Source organism: Marmota marmota, unplaced genomic scaffold (assembly GCF_001458135.2).
Source record: "Marmota marmota marmota unplaced genomic scaffold, marMar, whole genome shotgun sequence".
NCBI classification, from domain to species: Eukaryota; Metazoa; Chordata; class Mammalia; order Rodentia; family Sciuridae; genus Marmota; species Marmota marmota.
Genome location: NW_025999960.1, coordinates 13480116 through 13502886, shown reverse-complemented (window position 1 = coordinate 13502886; position 22771 = coordinate 13480116). Strand labels below are relative to the sequence as shown.

General features: G+C 40.6%; 1 protein-coding gene and 1 long non-coding RNA gene across 9 annotated transcripts in view; one reads left to right on the top strand and one right to left on the bottom strand.

The window, feature by feature from the left end:
• Positions 1-20816, bottom strand: part of Pced1b (PC-esterase domain containing 1B) — a 26421-nt gene extending 5605 nt beyond the window's left edge. The window contains exons 1-2 of one of the 8 annotated variants that reach the window (XM_048802589.1): positions 20629-20816; positions 7904-10631 (exon numbers count right to left, since the gene is read on the bottom strand). The gene's annotated coding sequence lies outside the window, so the exon portion shown is untranslated. The other 7 variants (XM_048802591.1, XM_015493252.2, XM_048802592.1 and 4 more) reach the window with 7 other exon arrangements.
• LOC125616649 overlaps positions 1-22771 on the top strand; it is a 27902-nt gene that overhangs the window by 3465 nt on the left and 1666 nt on the right. The window contains exon 2 of the long non-coding RNA XR_007347383.1: positions 3219-3291. This is a non-coding gene — a long non-coding RNA (uncharacterized LOC125616649). The remainder of the gene's footprint in view (positions 1-3218; positions 3292-22771) is intronic.

Below are 22771 nucleotides of genomic sequence, written 5' to 3'. Positions count from 1 at the left end.
TTTTTTTTTTTTTTTTTTTTTTTTTTTTTTTTTTTTTTTTTTTTTTTTTTTTTTTTTTTTTTTTTTTTTTTTTTTTTTTTTTTTTTTTTTTTTTAGGCAAATAACTTCTATTTTCAGGCTTTTTTTATTTATAAAAAGTGAAACAAGGGGCTGGGGATGTGGCTCAAGCGGTAGCGCGTTCACCTGGGTTCGAGCCTCAGCATCACATAAAAAAAAAAAAAGGATGTCGTGTCCACTGAAAACTAAAAAAATTTTTAAAAAGGGGGAAAAAAAAGAAAGAAACATTAAAAAAAAAAAAAAGAGAAACAAAAAGGGATTTGAAAGCCAAATCAGTGGTCTTTTAAGCTTAGGCTTATTTCTTTGCTTCAAATTTGCTAAACTCACTTATTAGTTTTGGAAGCTATTTTACAGATTAATATAAGCTAATTATTAAAAATCCTGGAGAACCAGATATTGTGCTAGGAGGTTCAAGGAGTGGGTATAAAAAGACAATCTCATCCCCCAAGGAGAGAGGTAAGGAAATGGATATTCAAAGATAGATATCAAAAAAAGAGCTGGATGGTGATGTATGCAAGTGAAGTCTCCTAGACTGTTGGAAGAGTTGAGGGGGAGGAGGGAGGTGTGTATGGACAGCCATGCAATCTGTTATTTCTGTTATTTCAGTCTTAAATTAAAGCAGGATTAAAAGATTTTTTTTTTTTTCCAGCCAGGCATAGTGCCATACACCTACCTATAATCCCAGCAACTGGGAAGGCTGAGGCAGGAAGATTTAATAGTCCTACTTATAAGTGAAATATGAAAAAAATGCTTGCCAGGAATGGTGGTACATGCCTGTAATCCCAGCAATTTGGGAGGCTGAGGCAAGAGGAGCACAAATTTGAGGCCAGCCTCAGCAACTTAATAAGACCCTGTCTCAAAATCAAAAATAAAAAGTTTCAAGGTGATTCCCCACCTCATGGTTATAAAAGTTCCCCATGTTTGTCTTTTTTCAAAGCAAAATTTGGACTTAGATTAAAGTGGTGGCAAGAAATATGCAGTATTAATGGCTACCTCTATGATAAATCCTAAGCAATTTGCCTATATTTTTCCACCTGGGGATAATTAATTTTTTAATAACTTCATAAGCCATGAATTATTAACCATTAACTATTGCTTTATAACCATCACAAACCAAATAGCATTTATTTTTCATTAATCAATATTTGTAATAATTAGGTTAATTTTTGAGGATGAGCGACACTGAAACAGGCTAGTTGTTCCAGAGACCCTGCAGATAAGTCTTAAGTCAGAGATGGTCATTAACAATTAGGATGCTGTTTTGATTACTTGTAGGAAGTACTTAGCTATTTTTAAAAGTTTCTGGCATATGACTATCTTAAAGCAACATGGTATTGAAATTATAAAAAGTTCATTTCTTCTGACTACCTATTTTGAAATCAAACCAATACTTGAACTTTCCAAGATCCCCTTAAATTTTAATGGAATATATGGTACAGATAAAAGTCTAATTATTTTTCATGAATTTACCTGTTTGAATTATGGGTTTCTTGGCATTTGCTTCATTTTTCTATTTAAACTTGTCAAAAATTAAATTGAATGTCATATAAAATTTTAAAAGAAAAACAAAGAGCTAACAATTAAAATTTCTCTTTGGAAAAGCTTAATGACCTATGTTTTGAGGGTTTTCTGGACTCATCTTTTAATTTGAAACAAGTTCATTAATATCCATTTCTCCATATATCCCTCAAGTGGGGAAGATAATGCAGGCCTACTATTTTAAAAAGAGGTTTTAGGAGCAAATAAAAATACCTATATAGAAGTACTGTAAGATACTAAGGTAAGTAATGCAATAGAGAAATAATTGCCAAACAGCTGCCAGAAAGATCGATTCTAGTCCACCACCTCCAAAGACCTCACCTTTAAATACATCTCGACATTGCAGCCTATTATTTCAATAAAAATTTAGAGAACACCCTTGTCTACTGAGGGCTGTGACAGAAGTCAGCCTGCAAATTTGATTCTCACCCCTACCAAACCATCATAGTAGTTCCTCTACCCTGCATTATAAACCCCAGTATATGGCTTCACATCCTTCACTTGATTATTCAGGTAGTTCTTAGACACACATAAGGTCTGACGGGTGAAATAAATAAAAAACTAATCCCAGTGACTCCACTCAGATTGCTGAGGCAGGAGAACCACAGTTGGAGGCTATCCACAGCAACTTAGTGAGACCCTGTCTCAAAGTTAAAAAATTAAAAGGGCTGGGGATGTATCTCAGTAATAAAACACTCCTGGTTCAATTTCTAGTGCCAAAGCCCCAAACCAAAAAACTACAATAATGATCTCCAAACTGGGTACCACGTGACTACAAATTCATTTTGTGGAGGCAGGAATCACTGTGCACATATCTAATTTGTAGTTGTATCATCCCTACAGTTCTTAAACTTGTGATTCTTTTGCAACAAATATCTTTGGAAGAATTTCAAATACTTCAAATCTGAAAATTAACAAGTTCAAAAACTCTGAAAGCAGAATGTTTTCCCCCATAGTAATCATGGGGAACTAAAAATATTTCCGAATAGAAAGAAACGCAAGGAACATCCTTAACTGCATTCTGCTGTCATGTATACCTAATTAGAACAAATAAATCAATTAAAGAATGAAGTACAAATTCATGGTGCCATATAAAAAGATATTTTTTAATAAAAACAAAAGATAAGCTAGTGTGGAGACTAACAATGCAGGAGATGGCAAGTTGGGGGCCAACCTCAGCAACTTATTAAGACCCTGTCTCAGAAGGAAAATTTTAAAAAAAGATAGAAAAAAGCTGGGGATGTGGCTCAGTGGTAAAGTGCCTCTGAGTTCAATCCTCAGTACCGGAAAGAAAAAAAAAAAAAAGATAAACTATGGAGCACTTATTCAAATGGCCTTATTAAGGAAAAGAATTTTTTTTTTTTTTTTTACAAAGGGATCCCCTAAAGTAAATAATCAAAGCAATTCATAAAAACAAAAATTTGATACCAATCATATGTTGTCTATGGTAAATGTTCATATTATGTTGTGAGCCATTATTTAAGCTACATTTTCGGAGTTGGGAATAGAGCTCAGTGGTGGAGTGCTTACCCAGCATGAATGATGCTCTGAGTTCCATCCCCAGCACCACACAATAAAGAAAACAACATTTGCTAACTTGCTACCTATTACCCCTCTAACAGGAATGAATGACATCAGAAGGCAGTAACCTGGTTCTCCCCTTCACCGTCCTGACCTTCCCATTCTGTAAAACAGGTATGTGATCACCTGTCTGAGTAATAGCGAAGATGAAAAGAGAGCCCATATTAGGGCCAGTTCAGCTCCCACCAAACATTAAGCCCCTGTAATAACCTCTGGCACAGCAAGTCGTCCCCATTTGGCTCCTAGAGAAAACATAGGACCTCGATCAGAATCTCTGCTGAAAACTTCAGCCCCACAAGCCCCTTCTTACCTGTGCACAAAGGCAGAAATGTACCTACATAGGAGCAAAGTTAATCCTTCCACGCTGGTCTCGGGTCCTCCTCCGGCTTTCTCAGGGACTCCACTTCAGGATGTCCCCGTGAGGGGCTAATTATGCATTCTGCATTTTTTTTTTTAACTCTCCTTAGGTTGGCTCCTTGCTTTCATCATTAAATACATTCTAATTTCTTGCTTCAAAAAAAGAAAGGAAACTTCTTGACTCCACCCCCAGGACAGTCCTATCTTTTTCCTGGGCTTCAAGGCCACATTTTAAAGTGTTGTTTGCGCTGGCCAGTCCCTGTCCTTACCTCCCACTCACTCCTCCTCCGGGTTTGATTTGGTTTCCAGCTCCACAAAACCAAAGCTGTTTGTCTGCCGATCATCACTGGTTTCTTCGTTGCCCCTTTCAGTGGCCACTTTTAGGTTCCCAGCCCCTGAGGCTGGGGTGCTGTTGACTTGCCACCTCTGAAAAACTGGGCTGAAACTATGAGTCTGTGACAATCCTGTATCTCTTCCCGGGATCCTTGGCAGGTTTCTCGATCTCTGGGAATTCCCCAAACTTGATCTTTCTTAAAGTCCACTAATTGGTTTCTTTCTTCTTTGTTCATCCACGCTCAGACATACAGGCAGTAAGGAGACAGCACTTCCCCGCCAGCCTGCTACAGTTGTTTGGGCCTGTTTTCCCTAGCATAATAATAAATAGCACCCACTCCCTGCTCTGGAGTCCTAGTTTGAATAATGACAATTGGCCAATCACCTTATCAATAGCAATACCATTTGTATGCAGATGACTCAGGAATGAGCGGGGGGAGGGGGGCAGTGGCTAAGAGGGAGGGCCCTGGAGTTGGATCCCTAGGGTTCATATCCTGTCTCACTGACAAGTGGAGTAGCCTCCCAGCTTTGAGGAAGCCTTGTTCCATTAACAAGCAAAGTCTTACTATGGATTTCTTAACAAGCCAGGGGAAAAGAACATTGGCAAGGTCATTAGCACCAAGCTGCCACATTTTAAATGCTCAATGAATTCAGCTATTCTCTAGTCCAGGCATGTCTCCCAGACATATTCAAGTGTAGATTAAAGTTCACTGGGGAGTGAGAAGTAACAAATTCTGTAGATACTCATTTATCCTCCCATCCAATAGTGGCTGAATTCCTGAGATGATTCTCTCTTGACCTTTGAACCATCTTCCTAAAGGTAAATATTGATCATTGATGGGAATAGGGGCAGCATATTCTCACCATGGGTTTTCGGAGAGCTGCTGTATAATATTGCTCTAAAACACTGGAGATATGTAACTGGGTGAAAACAAACTGCCTCTGAAATGCTTGGGGCAAGTCATTTTTATTTTTTATGACTGTTTTCACTATTCCTGAGACATCAAAATCCTTGGATGAGTTCCTTGATATATGTCAGTTCAACTATTTCTTTTTTAAAAGGTGGGAGGACTACATGGATTGAACTCAGGAGCACTCAACCAATGAAATTCATTCCCAGCCCTATTTTGTAATTTCTTTAGAGATAGGGTCTCACTGAGTTGCTTAGGGCCTCGCTTTTTGCTGAGGCTGGCTTTGAACTTGCAATCCTCCTGTCTCAGCCTTCAGAGCCACTGGGATTACATGCATGCATCACTGCACCTGGCTCAACTATTTCTTGATATACATATATACATACGTATCTTGAAAACATACTTTACAAAGGAGGATATATTTTCAATATATTTTGAAAAGCTGAGCACAGTGACAAATTTCTTCTGTTGTAAGTCCACGGTTAGTCTTTTTTATTTTCACTAATCTTTCTTAATCCTTAAGTTTTTTTGTCTTAGTTTGATTAAAATATTATTTCTAAAATGATATAGTTTTTTGGGGGGGGACGGGGGAGGGCAGGGATTGAACCCAGGGGTGCTTAAAGACTGAGCCACATCTCCAGCCGCTGCCTCCTTTAAAAAAAAAATAAATAAATTCTATTTTGAGACAGAGTCTCACTAAGTTGCTCAGGGCCTCACTAAATTGCTGAGGCTGGCTTTGAACTTTCGATCTTCTTGCCTCAGCCTTCCAAGCCGCTGTGATTACAGGTGTACACCATTGAACCCAGCAAGACTGATTTTTAAAAAAGCAAATTTGTCAGGGAACCTTTTCTATTCCCCTGGACAGAAAAATCTCTCCTTCCTCTGCCAAAGGGCTTTATTTAACACTTGATTTTAGTTTCTACTACACTTAGCTGCCTGTGTGCCTCTCAATTCCAGCCTGCCCTAGTCTGTGATGGCAGACTAGCTCTCACCCAGCCTAGTCCCCTGACTACCCAAGGCTTTAGTGTCCTAACAGTAGTCATGGAATATTGGCTCAGTGCCAGCTGGTTCAGTTCTCACAACCCAGTGGGGTAAGAACTTCTGCTACACCTCCGTTTCACAGGTGAGTAAAGAGAGGCAGAGAGAGGTTACGTAAATTGCCCAAGATTGCCCTACAATCTTGGCAGAACTAGTCTGTTATTGACAGTAGATTTTTTTGTTTGGTTGGTTTTTGTTTTTTGGTGGCACTGCAGAGCCCAGGGGTACTCAACTATTAAGCCACATCTCCAGCTCTTTTAATTTTTAATTTTGCAACAGGATCTCACTAAGTTGCTGAGGCTGGCTTGAATCTGGGATCCTCTTGCCTCAGCCTTCCTTAAAGTTTAAGGTTTTATTTTCTTTCTTTAGGAGAAAATAGGGCACCAGGCCCTGAGCTTGTTAAACCTCACCTATAAATACTTTTGAAATTAGGAGGAAAAAGTAATTCTCTAGAAAAAAAAAAAATCTGTATGTACCTTTTATCTTTGTTATTCAAAATAACACTTTGTGCACAGCTTAAAATTTTTCTATGAGGAAACAAAGCGGGTATGAAGTTAACTTAGTTAAATTTTCATCAGATTATTAGCTTCTAGAACTCTTCAGGGTCAATGGAAAACCCAGTTCTGCACTGAAGCTCTATTTTTGTTTCAAGAAATTCTATACTCATGTTACAACTTGAGATTCTCACCCATGACTGGATAAAAAGTTCCCATGGTTGAAGAAAATATTGGGTAGCTAATAATGACTGCTTGCTTTCAACCAGTGATCAAGCTGGATTCTGGTGTCTCCAGGACTGGCCACAAAAGCCCATTCAATCTGTGCCAGGAACACAGGGCTGAGTCAGCAAGCCTGGGTTTCCACCTGTCCAATGGTCGTGTTCTTTCAGGGAAATTACGCAAAGGTACTTTAAAAATGAGCATAATTTATTATTGTTGTAGTCCTCAACACGGCAGTATTTGAGTTCTGCGTGCAATAGTGTTTCTGTGGGAAAACATTGTGAATTAAAAATGAGGTTCAGGGGTTGGGGGCCTAGCTCAGTGGTAGAGCTCTTGCCTAACAAGCACAAGGAATGGAATCCCTGTCACCACCAAGAAAAAACAAAAGGTCTCTAAGAGCAGGTCTCTGCCTGCTTTGTCTCTACCTACACTGTCTCACAGAGGGACCTGGAGACCTGTGTTCCCACCGCTCATCTATCTGTTGTCAGTGGCACTGGTGACTTGCCTGGTTTCAAGCTTCATGCCTCAGAACAGGAGGAGGGACAAGGTTCAAGGGGTGAGGAAAGCCATGGCTCTTCTCTTTTGAGCTCCAAGTTTGGAGTGTTTCTTTCTGTGGTCATGCCCAGCAGAACTATCTGCTTCTCCCTTGTCCCCCAGTCCCCAAAACCAAGCAACAGTTCTGCATTGCCCACTTTGGAGTAAATTGTGGAAATCAAATAGAATGCTCTGTGAGCTCCACACATGTCCAGTGTCACTGCTGTTCTGAGCTACCTCAGCATATGAGGGGGTGGGCTTAGCGTCAACGAGAGCTTTCCAGTTATAGTCAGTACTTAACTATTTAGCAACAGTAGTGGTTTAGAGACATTGTTTACCTCCAACAGGATTTAAGTCCTTTATCTGCTTGTTTATTTATTCGTCTTAAGAATGCTAAGAAATTATTACATTATCTTTTTCCATTTTACACATCAAAAATCAAGGTTAAAAGATGGAGTTATCTGCCTATGGCCATGATCATCCAGTTTTACAAAAGACAAGGCTGTGAATCAAACCTGAGGCCAAGACTTTGTGGTCAACCACAACATACAAGATTGCACAGAAAATAGGCACTTCACATCCTTTCTCCAGTTCACAACTAAACTGGCTGTTTCCTGGCGCACCCCATTTTTAGAAATGTAGTAGTTTATCAATCATTAATACTTCATTATTAAGTAACAGCTGACTCTTCAGTGCTGTTAGGAGAGGCTGGATGAGACAGTGATACCTTCCTAAGTGCCCAAGAACTGGGATCCTCCTTTCTTGGCACTTACTGTAAGAAGTTAGAAATGCAAAATGAATGTTAAAAGAAAATGGGAAAAACCTCAAAGTACTTACTCATTGAAGCAATTGGTGGTTTTAAAATATTATCACTCAGTTGATTCTAGATCTCTTCCCTAGTTGGAGAACTTTCCAGGCTGTAGATCAGAGTGGCCTAGAGTCTGGCATACAGGGTAAATAAGTTCACCTCTGGGTGGTGCTGCATTTACAAACCAGCGTCTGGGGAGTGATGCCATTTCCGGTGGCATGTGGGGCAAATGACACGGGTCAGCATTCAGTTTCTTGCTTTCGAAAATGGATGAATTATGACTTCAAGGCTTTGGTATATATGAAAATATGAAGTGGTAAATAAATACTGAAAAAAATTCCCCCAAACCCCAGAATCTTCCTGAAAATTGGCTCTGAACTTGTTTTTACTTCACCTTTCTCAGTAATTGGAATGTAACTTATCTCAACTCTTTTTTATTCTAACAAGTCAGTTCCCCAGCTCTTATTATTCTCCCTTGCATTGTGCCTCCAAGGCCAAAAGGGTTGTTAGAAGCCAGAGGGAGGAAGTGAGAAAGGACTGCTAGGGAGATGGTATTTGTGTTTTAACTTGTGCTTAGGAACAGAGATCCTGTACCTTAGTGTGGCACCTATGGTTTACAAAACACTTTCAAATTCTTTCACTTGATTCTGCCCTCTTGTTGGAAGATTAGCCCTGGGAATAGCTAGGGGAAAACAAAGAAAATTAAAGGACTGAGCTAAGTCCCCAGCTAAACATAGCAAGCCACAGAGCTTCTCCCTTGCTTCCATTGAAAACCAGCAGGTAACTCAAGCAGGACCGTGTGCTTGGAAGGAAATGGTTCTTTGATTGACCAGATAAGCACAGGGCTTTTGTTTTTTGTTTGGAATGGTAGTATTTAGGGGGAGAAACATTATCTCCTCTTGTACAAATACCAAAATGAAAGAAAAGGAGGAAATTAATCAGAAAAAAAAAAAAGAAAGAAAACTTTTCTCAAAATAGTGAGACTTCTATAGTGTTTTAAACACTTTAGGATAGAGAATTTTTCCATTACATTAATTCTTCCCCCCACCCCCGGAATTGAACCCAGGCCTTGCACATGCTAAGCAGTTGCTCTATCATTGAGCTTTACCTGCAACCTCCATAACATTAAATAGTATAAAATAATTTAAAAACAAGACTAACAGATTCCAAAACAGTCCTGAATTACATGCCTTCCATGCTCTGTTTTTGATTTTGTTTTTTAAATACCATGCTACTTAGATAAGATGACCTATAAAATGGTGCAGTTTTCATTACTCATTGTTTTCATCTTCCTATCTAGAGCCACCGGTCAAATTACTTTAACATTCTTTCCCATGAATTTGAATGCAATCATTACTGTGTCTCCGGGAAGGGAAGGGCTGCAATCTAGAACCCCTGATATTTTAAAATTCGCATTTCATAACTCGAAAAATCTGCCATTATTTTATCCTAGCAATTCTGTGAGTGGCAAATCTTTCAAGTGTTTTAGATTTCAGCTAGCCTGTGCACTGTGAGAATAAAATAACAAGCTACGGGTGCATGAGTAAAATTCCTCTTATCATCACAGAGAACAGAAGAGCTGGACTAATGCAAAAGGATAATCATCAGGCTTATGCTGTTTAAATTTAAAATGAAGTTGTTTAAGGTCATCCAAAAGATTTTCTTGCTTCTAAGAGTTAATCATGGGGCTGGGGATGTGGCTCAAGCGGTATCCCGCTCGCCTGACATGCACGCGGCCTGGGTTCGATCCTCAGCACCACATACAAAGATATTGTGTCCGCCAAAAACTAAAAAATAAATAAATATTTAAAATTCTCTCTCTCTCTTTAAAAAAAAAAAAAAAAAGAGTTAATCATGATAACTGGCTACTTTGGCACATATCAAATCCCAGCGACTGCAAGGCTGAGGCAGGAGGATCACAAGTTCAAGGACAGAATGGGCGAATTTAGTGAGAACCTGTCTCAAAATAAAAAATGAAAAGGGCTGGGAATGTAGCTCAGTGGTGAAGCAGCCCCGTTGTTCAATCCCCAGGACAAAATAAAGTAAAACAAATAAAAGAACATTGTAATACGATTTGGATTTGAAATATACCTCAACAGCTAGGTGTGTTGAAGGCTTGATCCCCAAGGTAGCAGCTGAGAGGTGGGAGTCTTTGGAGCCTTCATTCATGAAAGCTCTGATTTCATTAATGGATTAATTCATTGATGGAGTCATACTTTATTTTGCTGTTGGGAATTGGTGGAAGTTTGGGAAGTAGAGCCTAGTTGGAGAAAGTAGGTCCTTGGAGAAGTGCCCTGGAAGCATCTATCTTGTTCTCTTGTTTTCTTCTTTTCTCTCTCCCTTTTTGCAACCCAGCTGCCATGAGGTGATCAGTTTTACTCTACTATATGCTCACTACTATGGTGTTTTTGCCCACCACATGCCCAGAAGCAATGAAGCCAAATGACCATGGCCTAAAACTTATGAAACCATGAGCCAAAAGTAAATCCTTCCTCCTTTAAGTTGATTTTTCTCAGGTATTTTGTACAGCAGCAGAAAAAGGACTAACACAATGTTAACAGCTACGATAACTGTTCCAGCTTCTATTGTGATTCTGGCTCCATTTCATTCTCCAAAAGTTTTGGGGAGTTGTCTGTTTTTCTTCACCACATTTGACTTTTTCCTCAAAGATGACAACTTACAAATGTTTTGTCCCTCAAATGTGCGTTCTCATACAGACCTTCTTTCATAAAGTCAGCTCTCGTTGTTATCTTCACTCTGCAGATGATGAAACAGGCACGGAGAGAACAGAACTTGGGTGACGTGTGATCTTGACAGAGCAGGCAGGCTGGAGCCAACTCTTATAACTGCATAGTGTGTGACCTTTGCTGCCTCCTCAGTGGGAGGCCAAACAGGGTGCACTGTCATCATTGTCATTCTTAAATTATGTTGCTCATTTTTAGAAGGTAATGCATGCACATGGCACAAAACTTCGAAGGGCATAAGAAGCATGAGTGAGAAGGAGTCATGCACACTTTGGGTTTCCAAATCCTTGTTTCTCTTCTAGAAGCAATACTGCCTGCCTCTTTCTTCTTGCCTGTTGTGCCTAAAAGCTTCTATATAGATGTTCTATATCTTTCTGAGATATATTATTCTCTCTTCCTTTCTTCTTGAAGATCTAATATTGCTTTTTATTAAAGGCAGTTGTTTGGGTATAGGCTTCACTTAGAATGGATGTTAAACTGTAGAAATGCTTTGGTAAACAGATTGTTTCAAACACGCAGATATTTAAAATGATATAGGAAACCCATTCCTCACAGCAGCCTGCCACAAGAGGCAGACAAATCTGTTCTGGGAGGCAGCACCATGACCAACCTGGGCCTATGGTGAGCCGTGGTGATAGCATGTCTGCTCATGGTATGGGTTGAAGCTAAAGGTGTGATGCTGTGAAGCAAGTGAGCTGTGAGAGTCTCTGGCTTTGCAGCCAACAGACTTGGGTTTAAAAACCCTTTTAGTCATATGGCTGCATGACCTTGGCAGTCACTTAATTCCCCTGTGACTATTTTCTCATTTACAAAATGGTGATAATAATAACACAACCTAGATAGATGCAAAGATTGAGAAAACAAACCCAGAATACGGTGTCCACAGGACTGTATATAAAAGGAGCTCTGTATCATTAACCATGGCCCATTTAGTCATTCTCTCTTTATTTCAGTCAAAAAATAAAATATAATAAATAAAAATAATTCTGATAGGCACTATTCTAAGTAGTAAGGATAAAGTAGTGAATAAGACTTTTGTGTACTGGGAATTGTACTCAGGGGTATTTTACCACTGAGTTACATCCTCAGCCATTTTTTTTTTTTTTTTTTGAGACAGGGTCCAAGTTGCTAAGGTGGTGAAGGTGTTCCTGCCCCTGCTGTCTGACAGGGTCACAGCGTGGGAGATATTGCAGCAGGGCCGACACATCTGGAAACCAAAACCATGGGGTGCTATGGCTGCTCTGATCCTGGAAATATTAATGTGGTTAACAGGAAGCATCTCAATCCAAACTAAAAACATATGTTGTTAGAATGTTTGGGAAAGTTCCCAGAAGGAGACTAAGAATATGACAAAAAAAATGTCCTGAGATTTGTTTTAAGACTAACGTTATCTAGAATATAAGTAAACACAAATACGTAGTCCCAGACCAGGATTTCTGGGAAAAGCGTAGATTACAAGAACTCTTTGCTCCACAGTTGACATTTTCTACTAGGTCTCCTGATCCAAAAGTGCAACCTGTGCGTAAGCCTAATCACAGGAAAAGAATTGTTGTGCCAACAGTGCAAGGCCCGCCTTTTATAGCTTATTTAATTCAAGGAAGACTATGGTACCCTCCTAGGGGCAGGGAAGCTAATCAGAATACATTCCCCTTACCCACAGACCCTCCCTTGCCATTTATGGGAATACCTGACGAAAATGGAAGACATATAGTTAATGTAAATGGAAAATGGACTGACAGTGCAGAATCTGCCCTTTAGTTAGAGGTTACAAAGGTTCAAAAATTGGTGTACCTTGACCAAGGAACAAAGAAACTCTTTAGCAGTTTAAAAGGTTAATCATAGCTTAGTAAAAGATCAAAAGGAAAAGCAAAAATAGAAGCGTGATCCATGTTCCATGTAAAAGTAGAATGCATGCTAAAAGGTTGTGGAACTCACAAGGGAAATATGTAAATCAGGAAAATCAGGCCATAAGGCCACCTGTTAACCATCTGAAAAAGTGTATTTAAGAATACAAGAGCCTTGAGCTGTGGCGCATGCCTGTAATCCCAGCGGCCCCGGGGGCTGAGACAGGAGGATTGTGAGTTCAAAGCCAGCCTCAGCAACTGCAAGGCTGTAAACAACTCAGTGATACCCTGTCTCTAATAAAAAATACAAAATTGGGCTGGGGATGTGGCTCAGTGGTTGAGTGCCCCTGAGTTCAATCCCTGAAACCCCGCCCCCCCCCAAAAAAAATAAGAACAAAAAAGAATAAAAGGCTCCACAGGGAGCAGAAGATCTTTCTGAAGACTGTTTGAAGTTGCAACCACAGTGTTTTGTCTTGCTTCTTCTTCTCTCTCTCTCTCTCTCTCTCTCTATATATATATATATATATATGTAAATGTATTTTTTATTTTATTTATTCATTTATATGCAGTGCTGAGGATCAAACCCAGGGCCTCATACATGCCAGGCAAGTGCTCTCCCACTGAACCACAACTCCAACCCATGAATTTTTTTTTTCTTTTTTTGGTGGTGCTGGGGGATTGAACCCAGGGCTTTGTGCATGCAAGGCAAGCACGCGGTCTTGCTTCTTTTACCAACCCACTCTTCCTCCAGGACTCCCTAGATCTTGTAAGGGCAGGACCCTGGCACAAAGGTTGGCCTCAAATTTGCAATCCTCCTGCTTCAGCCTCCAGAGTTCTTGGGATTATAGGCATGTGCCACCACACACGGCAGAAAAAACAAAACAAAAAAAAAGGCCTTGACCTTACATAATTGAGTTGGGGAAGGCAGACAATTAAATAATACATAAAATAATAAATAGGTGAAAGACCAGAGGATAATAAGTGCTGGGTGAGAAGATTGCAGGGACTATGAGTTGGCATTTTATTTTTATTTAAATAAAAAATTTTGGTAGTACTTGGGATTGAATCCCAGGGCACTCTACCATTGATTGAGCTAGACCCCCAGCCATTTTTTTAAATTTTATTTTGAGACAGAGTCTCACTAAGTCGCTGAGGCCAGCCTCAAACTTATGATCTTCCTGCCTCAGACTCCGGAGTTGCTATGAGTACAGTCAACTGCTACTGCTTGAGGCATAAGTTGGCATTTTAAATAAAAGTGATTTGAAAAAGCCTTCTGGAGAAGACAACAAATGTGTAAAATCCTGAGGAAGGTGTTAGAGCAAACTATGGTGAACTCTGGGGAAGACACATTCTGTGAGAAGAAGCAGTCAGGAGGCAAGTCTGACTAGGTTGGAAGGAAAAAGAATCAAGGAAGAAAGGGGGACAGATCACAGGCCATCTAAAAGACATGGGCTTTTATTTGGGGAGGCATTGTGAAGGGTTTGAACAGAAAAATGACACTTCTCACCAATTTTAACATGGTCATGCTTGTTGCTCCATTAAGAAAATTGTATGGGGCAAAGATTGTGGCTGAGAGGACCAAGAAGGAGGTTCCTGAATATTGAGGGAGTTGTGGCTTGGATCAGAGTGCCATTGGCCAAGGGATGAAAAGTGGTCTGATTCTGGATGTAGTGTTAAAATAGAGGCAATAGAATTTGCCAGTGGGGAGAGGGTGCAGTGTAAGAAGAGGTGACGAGGATGGGTCCTTGGTTTTTTGGCCTGAGCCATTTCCTGAGGAGGAAAAAAATAGGGAGAAACAGGTATGGAGAGTGAAAGTCAAGTGTTTCATTTGGAGCTTGTTAGGGAGGTTGAATGGGCATTTGAATCTAAAAGTCTGGAGTTTAGAGAGGTCCTAGCAGGAATTTCAACTTGATTTGGTGAAACTAGAGAAGAATTAGAGTCTCAATAATTGAACCCCAGGACAGTCCAGATATAGGAAGGCTGGGAGATGAGGGTGAAGCTGTGACTGATTCTGAGAAGACATGGTAGTGAATCGGGAAAACCATAAGACTGTGGGGCTTTGGAAGTGAAGAAGAGAAAGTGTTTCCAGGAAAGATTCAGAAGAGACAGTTGATAAGTCAAGCGGAATGTTAAAACCACTGGTAATAACAGCATGTTGAATATTGGTGGCCTTGATGGAGGGTGGGGACAAAGGCTAATTGGAATGCTTCAAGAGAGAGTAGGAATAGGATTGGGGACAGTACCTGGCTCAAGGAGTTTTGCTACAAATAGAGAAGTAGTAGAAAATGGATCTGATTGTCTGCTGGAGAGCAAAGTGGAGTTATGAAAGTTTTATGGGCTTTTAAGATGGGAATGATGATAGCTGGCTTGTATGCTTACAGGAATGATCCAGTAAACAGGGAAAAGCAGTTGATGTGGGGGGATGGGGAATAGGGCAGGACTGATGGAGCAATGTCGGTTAAAAAAGGGTGTGGTCTATGGGCTGGGGGTTAGCTAAGTGGAAGAGCACTTGGCTAGCACGTGAGAGGCCCTGGATTCGATCCTTAGCACCACATAAAAATAAATAAATAAAGGTATTGTGTTCATCTACAACTAAAAATTTTTTTTAAAAAAGGTGTGATCTAGTACCTGGTGGAGGGATTGTCCTTGGTCAGGAACACATCAGGTCATCAGCTGATAGTGATGGTGGGGAAGGTGATATTAGAAGATGGAGAAACAGAAGACACGAAATACTCATCTGGGGAAGCATAAGAGAGGCTGTAACTCTGAGCAACGTGAAGAGGTCACGTCAGGTGGTAGCTGCGTCCCTTGGTTTTCTCTCCTCTGACCTAGCTACATGGGTATAGGCGCAGAGTAGGCAAAAAATTATAGTCAAGCTTAGAGTTTTGCCTTTTGGTCTGTATTAATGTACATTCATATGATGTTCCAAAATTATAATTTACTTAAAATGATGATTTATGTGAAACCAAAACCATAAAAATGAAAAATTTTAATTAGGCAGTGAAAAATATTCTGGGTATAAGGGCAAAAATAATATTCCCTTAATATCAACAACCTTTTAATAATTTCAGTCACAGATTAATTGAACTTTATGAAAGCCACGATCATTTTATCCACATTTTCTATTTTAAGGAACATGATTATTTTTCTTATCTTCTTGGAATGGAATGCTATACACAGGCCACAAATCAGCTCATTAAATATTTACTTATAGATGCATTTATTACAGCCAGTTGGTGTGTTTGTATTTAGATCCATGCCTTAAAAACGTGACAAAATTTGGCAAATCACAAAACAATTTTTTTTTCTTGTATGACTTTAACAGCCTGCATGCTTTTGATAATTTCTCTTCAAAGCATTTGCATTTAGCACTTTCAAGGACATAAGAATAAATAATTTGTTTCTATTGCAAGGCTAAGGTTGTAGGGATTTGGGAGGTTATGGGTTGAGAAGCCAAATCAGAGGTTTCATCCCAAACCAAATCAGAGGTTTCACTATGCAGGATGGATGAGATGAGAAGTGAATTTATTTTTATTTATTATTTTTATTGTTACCATTATTTTTTGTGGAGCTGGGGATTTAACCTAGGGCTTCATGCATGGTAGGCAAGTATTATACCACTGAGCCAGAACCCCAGCCCTGAGAAGTAAATTTATAAAAGATCCTCTTCTGTCAGGATTTCTTAACCTTTCTGCAAGTTTTCTTAGATGTATTATGTTTTATGCAAATCCTGCATTCTGTAGCTTAGTAGCTTAGTAGTTCAGAGCATGACTTTGGAGGCTAAAAAGTCGAGTTCAGAGTCCCAAGTTCCTTAACCCGAGAGCTGTATGACTATGGGAATGATACTCAACCCCTCTGTGTCCTTTCTGATTTCAAAGATGAACATGCAAAGTGCTAAATAGAATGCTGGGCACTTAGTAAATGCTCAGTTTATTCTAGGCATTAGTAGATGGAGGAGTCTAGTTCAACAAAACTAAGTCATTTTGGTCATAGCCACCTTTTTGACTATCAGGTGACCCTGGCACACATCCCAAGCTCTATAGACAAACAAAGTTGTTAGGATAGTCAGCCGAGCGTGGTGTCCTGACCACTGACACCCAGACTGTTTCTTTCTTTTTCTTTTTTTTTTTTTGATCTGGAGATTAAACCCAGGAGCGCTTAACCACTGAGCCACACCCCCAGCCTTTTTTTGTATTTTAGAGACAGGGTCTCACTGAGTTGCTTAGGGAGTCTAAGATTATAGGTATACACCACTGTCCCCGGCTCCAGACTGTTTCTTAACTGTTTTGAGAGAAGTCAGGTTTATCAGTTGACTCTAGCCCACCTTTATCTCGCTTAGTGCAAAAACCCCTTCCTCCTGCCTTGGGGTGTGGGGATTCACATGTGTTATTGCTGCCCAAGACACTCTCTGTCCTTAAGGCTCTGATAAATTCCCTTTGTGCACTATAGATCCATCTGCCTCTGTTTTTGGTCTCACATCTCCTGCTGCCTTTGGCAGCTGGTATGCGTGCTCTGGGACTGGGATTTTCTGAAATAGTATACGGACATCCTTGCTTTTGTAGTATAAAACAATACTTTAAAGGACAAAGTACAAAATAAAACATAAATACCGACAGGCACCCTATTTGATAGGCCCAGCTCCGTGGACTTGTGTGACCTTCTCCCTGCAGGAACAGTCTCTGCAGGAGAGAAGACTACAGAAACCATCCTGAGGCCAAGTGAGGCTCAGGGAGACTGAGCAACTGTTGGAACCACACAGTCAGGCTGAACTTGGACCAGGGACCCGGCTTCCTGGATCCTGGACCCATAGTTCCACAGCCACAGTTCATGATTTTATTTATTTATTTTTTAAAGATTATAAACCTTTGGCTCAGAGGCTTAGAGGTTGAGGCAGGAGGGTCCCAAATTCAAAGCCAGCCTCAGCAATTTAGCAAGGCCCTAAGCAACTTAGTAAGACCCTGTTTCAGAATAAAATTTTTAAAAAAGGGCTTGGGATGTGGCTCGGTGGTTAAGTGTCCCTGGGTTCAATCCCTGGTACAAAAAAAAAAAAAAAAAAAGATCATAAATCTTTTTTACCAAGCCTAAATAATTTAATGAGAAAGGAGAATTGGGGCTTACATTATGTAGCATTATTCCTCACCTCTAAATAATATTATATTGCATTAGAAGACTAAATCACTAGCTTATAGTTTCCTGATTCCAGTTCTCTCTCCTTCCAGTTTTTCTCTCTCTTTTAATGACTTAACCACTTGTTTAAAATGTGCAGGTCAGTATTTGGTCTATTCATACTTGTCAAACAGATCTCCAGACCTTTTTTCATCTTGCAAATCTGAAACTCTGTACCATTGAACAGCCCCACGCCCTGCTCCCCACTCCCTAGCCCCTGGTAACTTCCTATTCCATTGTCCACTTCCCTCCCTTACATTCACCTGATTACTACATCTTTCAGAGCACAGCTTTGTCAAATCCCAGGCTGGGAGCTCTCAGATCCTCTATGTTTTATTTCTAGTCAGATGACAGCTATTTTTTAGTTACAACAAATTTTCCTTTCCTCAATCCATGCTGCCATAAACCATGCACACAAAGAAGTTTTACCCTTAGATCTGAAAAATACCAGAAGGACCTGATCAGCAGAAGCTGGCAGAGAATCTTCTTTATGGTTTATACTCATAATCTGTACTTCAAAAATTTCTCTTAAAAATGCCTTTAATCTTTATTTTTAACTTGTCATACTTTACAGCTCTATCAACAACATTGTCAATTTAAGAAATCTGGATGTTCAAAAACTTGGTGCTTTTAAGTGGCATTATCGATTAACTATAACAGTGGTGCTGTTATCTTTGTTAAAACTAAATGCAACCATTCATTTACTTAAGTGGTAGCATTACAGATGCAGTAATTTTCCCAATTTTTAAAATTATCTAAAACTTGGTCATACTACATTTATTTATTAAGTTTTTTTGTTTGTTTGTTTTTGTTTTTTTTAATCCAGGGGTGTTTAACTTGGGGTGTTTAACCACTGAGCCACATTCCCAGCCCTTTTAAAAATTTTCTATTTGAGACATCCAGATTTCTTAGGACCTAGCTAAATTGCTGAGGCTGGCTTTGAACTTGTGATCCTCCGTCCTAAGCCTCCTTAGCTGCTGGGATTACAGGTGTGCACCACTGTGCCCAAAGACATATATTTATAAAGCAAATGTTCTCAAATTTTAAAATGTTATTAGCAGGAGCTGGGGTTGTGGCTTGAGGAACTGGGTTCGATCCTCAGCACCACATAAAAATAAAATAAAGATATTGTATCCACCTAAAACTCAAAAAAATATTTTAAAAAATGTTATTAAAAGCTAAATTCTTGAATGTGAAGTTGCTTCATCTAGTAAGGTAGAAATAGCTTAATATTTTTGGTATCTTCTGTTCTTCCTTTCTTTCTTCATTAGATAAAATATATTCACCTGATGCCTCTCTCAGCAAGGCACAATACTTGGTATCCAATGTTCTAAAATATACAAGAATTACCAAGAGCAAAGAAATCCCTCTCTCTCTCTCTCTCTCTCTCTCTTTTCCTGCTGGTACTGGAGATTGAATCCAGGGGTGCTTCACCGCTGAGCTACATCCCAGCCTTTTCATTTTGAGACAGGGTCTCTCACTAAGTTGCTGAAGCTGGCCTCAAACTTGTGATCATCTTGCCTCAGTCTCCCAAGTTTCTGGGGTTACAGGTGGATACCACTGAGCCTAGCAAGAATGTCTCTTTGCTGCTGATTGAATAAACTCTGTGTCTATGCAAAGAAACAATTTAAAATAAATGCTAAGTGAATTATTTTATTTCTCAAGTCTGTACCTTCTCTCAATAAGTGAGATCAATATCCCCTTGATTGGACCAGACAGAAATCTCAAGATCCTCTGTGGCTCCTTCCTCCCCTTTGTCCACCATAAAAGAGTAGACCATACCTCTGAAACCACTCTGATCCACAGTCCACTTCTCTCCCCTCCACAGCCTCTACCAAGAGTCCAGTTCAAATATGGACTCCTGCTGTGGCTTCCTAATTCTTCGGGCCATAGTTTTCTTCCTCCGGGTCCATTCTCTAATCTGTGGTCTTTGCTCTTTCTAAGATGCAGACCTTACAATTTCACTTCCTTCCATAGGCCCAATTTCACCTCCTCAACCACGCTGAAATGTTTCTGAAGAGACCAGCCTTTCTGCCTTAGGCACATTAGCCAGATCCAGAACCATTCCTAGGAGAAGCCTGAAGATCCTGTTGACAAGGCATCCCCAGCCCCTTAGATAATAACAGTCATGACCAACACTACTCGCTGTTCCAAGTGCTTTAGGGGTAGTAAATCTTTTTACAAAATCAACAATAATAAATATTGCTGCCATTTATTGAGAGCCTCCTTTATATCCAAGCATAATATATCCATTAGTTACCTCAGAGCACCCGCAGGGTAGGCATTACTGTCTCCACGGGGAAAATGAGGAGAGAAAGAACTCGGTTTGCCTGAGGTCAGTCAAATGGTAAGGAACAAGGTGTGAATCAACCTGGGGTCTGCCTGCCTGCTCTCCACTCACCACCAGCATGGGATGCCTCACTGCACCCCGGAAGGCACAGATGCCACACCTGCAGTAGTGATGTATGTGCAAATTAACTGTAGCCACCTCAAGCAGGCTGTTTTGACTTATTACTTGGAAGGGAACAGGGGCTGACACTCGGTCAACAGTGTGTGGCTGCTTTAGTCTAGAGACAGCAGGTTCAGGAGTCCTACAACTTGTAGACTCAAAGGGTCAGGAGCATGGAAAAATTTCTTATACTTCCTTTCTTTAAAAAGCTTTCTGGTGACTGCTTACACTCCTCAGAGGGGAAAGAAAACCCAGCAAATGGTGGGGGTTCAGAGAACCGTGTTAGCCCACAATGTCTGAAGGAGAAATTCTCATTCACAGAGCTTGATTAACCACAGACTGATATTTTAGGAGGAAGTAGGCTAAGAAAAATCTGCAACCCTGGCCTGTCATATGCTTAGTTTGTGAAAGAAAACCAGAGAAAGAGCTTACGATTTCTTTAAATGGAAAAACCCAAATGGAAAAAAGCCCCCAGATGTTTTGTCTGAGTAAGTCCTCAGTGTATGTCATGGGGTGGATGCAATTTCTTTAGGCGCTGAATGAATCCTTACCTGTTTGTGCAAAGAAGGTTTCCTTGTCCTCTCCATTCATCCTTGGGTCCAGAGGAGATGGGAAGAGGAAGGAAGGGAGGTCTGTGGGCATGGCCCACTGGCACCCTTGCTAAGAGGAGAAAAAATTTGTTGGGAGCTCTGCTTGGTCACGTGCTGGTCGGCTGAGTCATCCTGGACCTATCAAGAGAGACAGCACTTCCGTCAGTAGGCTGGGTGGCTGGAGGGCAGGTCCCTGTGGCCTCAGGCTGCTCTGGGGGGGAGGGGGGCAGTCGGGCCTTCCTTTCATAAGAAGCTAATTAGATGCAATTTTTGCTTTGGCTCTTCTTGGTGTTACCAGATAAGCCCAGCTGCTAGCTCCCTACTTCTCAAGCAATCTAATAGGCTACTCAAACCAACCAGTGATATTATCCCAGGGTTAGGTAGTAACTAGCAAAGGGTGGTAGAAAGCAAAGGGTAGTAGTTCATTCATAAAATAAATAAATAAGCAGAAGCAAAGGAGCTAATGGGAAAACATGTCAAGAGAAAAGAATTTATGGGATAAACTTGGCAGGGTCCATTGATGTTGATGTGGAGCTAGAGTCGTCTCTATTTATCTGGGAAGGAAGATTCCTTTAACAGCACACTAAGGTAACTTCTGACCAGCTATTGACCCCAGCGCCCACTTTAACATGGGTTTGACTTGTAGATGAAGCACCCCTTATTACATGTAGAAAATGACAAACCCCAAAAGTAGTGAGACCTGGGAAAAGGGGAGTAAGAAGGAAAGCCATACATTGAGAGCACTGATCCTTTCCCAGTACATTCTTTCCCGGTGAATAAAACAAACCCTGAGGAAGAAGTGTCCGTCAAACCTGGAAAGGCAGTCTTTGGGAAGAGATCAAAGCATTAATCCTTCTGTTACTGCTGTTTACCTGTGATGAGTCCTTGCTTCCCCGAATGCTGAAGTATAACACCAGAGAAGCACGCCGAGGCAAGTGTAGAGTGGAAAATAGAAGCTTATTAAAGGACAGCAGAAAAGACTTCTCCCCAGAGGAAAAAGGGGACCCAAAAGTTGGAATCCATGGAAGGGGGAGGTCTTCCCTTTTTTATAGCTAAAATCTTCTTTCAGCTTCCCCACACTCCTATCCTTTGTTTTCTGTTATCTTGCAGTGATAGAATGCAGGTGGGAAGGCCAAAAGGTCCGGGGAATAGGTGGGCTGGAGGAGTAATCTGGGCAGAAAGGGCCTGGGGCAGCTTTTGGATTAGCACCTCCCAGTTTGCTGGGAGCTGCTTCATTAACATTTCCTTAGGAAGGGCTCCAGGGCCTTGGGGACATTAACATTTCAACTTCCCCAAGTGCTGCTCTGCTTTCCTGGACTACATTCTCAATAATGGCCTCCATTTTGTTTATCTTACTTATATTAGACTCGATTTACCTAACTACACTACCTACCTAGCTTTAAATCTGGCTTCACTTCTGTAAAAACTTCTTTCCAAATACCAACCACTGACCCCTGGCTCTCCATCAGGCCAGTAAGATAAATCCCAGAAACTGACCACTGACCCTAGACTCCCTCCCATTTTGCCCTGTAAAAAAGACCCCAAATTCCTAAGCACTAAAACTGACCCCTTCACTGATTGATAGAACAAACTCCAAATTCCTGGGCGCCCAAAGAAAACTGATATGCTCACTAGACCACCTCTCAGAATAACCTATAGAAGCCCAGGCCCTTTCTTTTTTTCGGGGGCTCATTTTCTACCAGGAAAGTGGGTCCCACCATGGCGTCATTTCGTCCCTGCATCCCCTGCCCCTGTGTGAAACTTCATTCCTGAATAAAGCTCTGAGCTGATTTGTGAAGTTTGCATTTGTCCTGATCTTTCTGCACTAACACCCCTAAATAGCATAGCCACCAAGACAGTTCTAGAGAAGAGCAAGTAAAGTCAAAAACTCCACTTCCTGAAGTGAAGGAGGAGTTGAACACCTGATTGGCAAAGAGTATAGAAGGTGATTCCAGTTGTCCCAGTAAACATCAAACAGTAATAAACTTGGAGACAGCATTGTCTCCTTTGTCATTATCTGCTCAGAGTCATCCCCTCCCCCCTTCCTTCCCCCCTCCCTCCTCTCCTCCTCCTCTCCTCTCTCTCTCTCTCTCTCTCTCTCTAT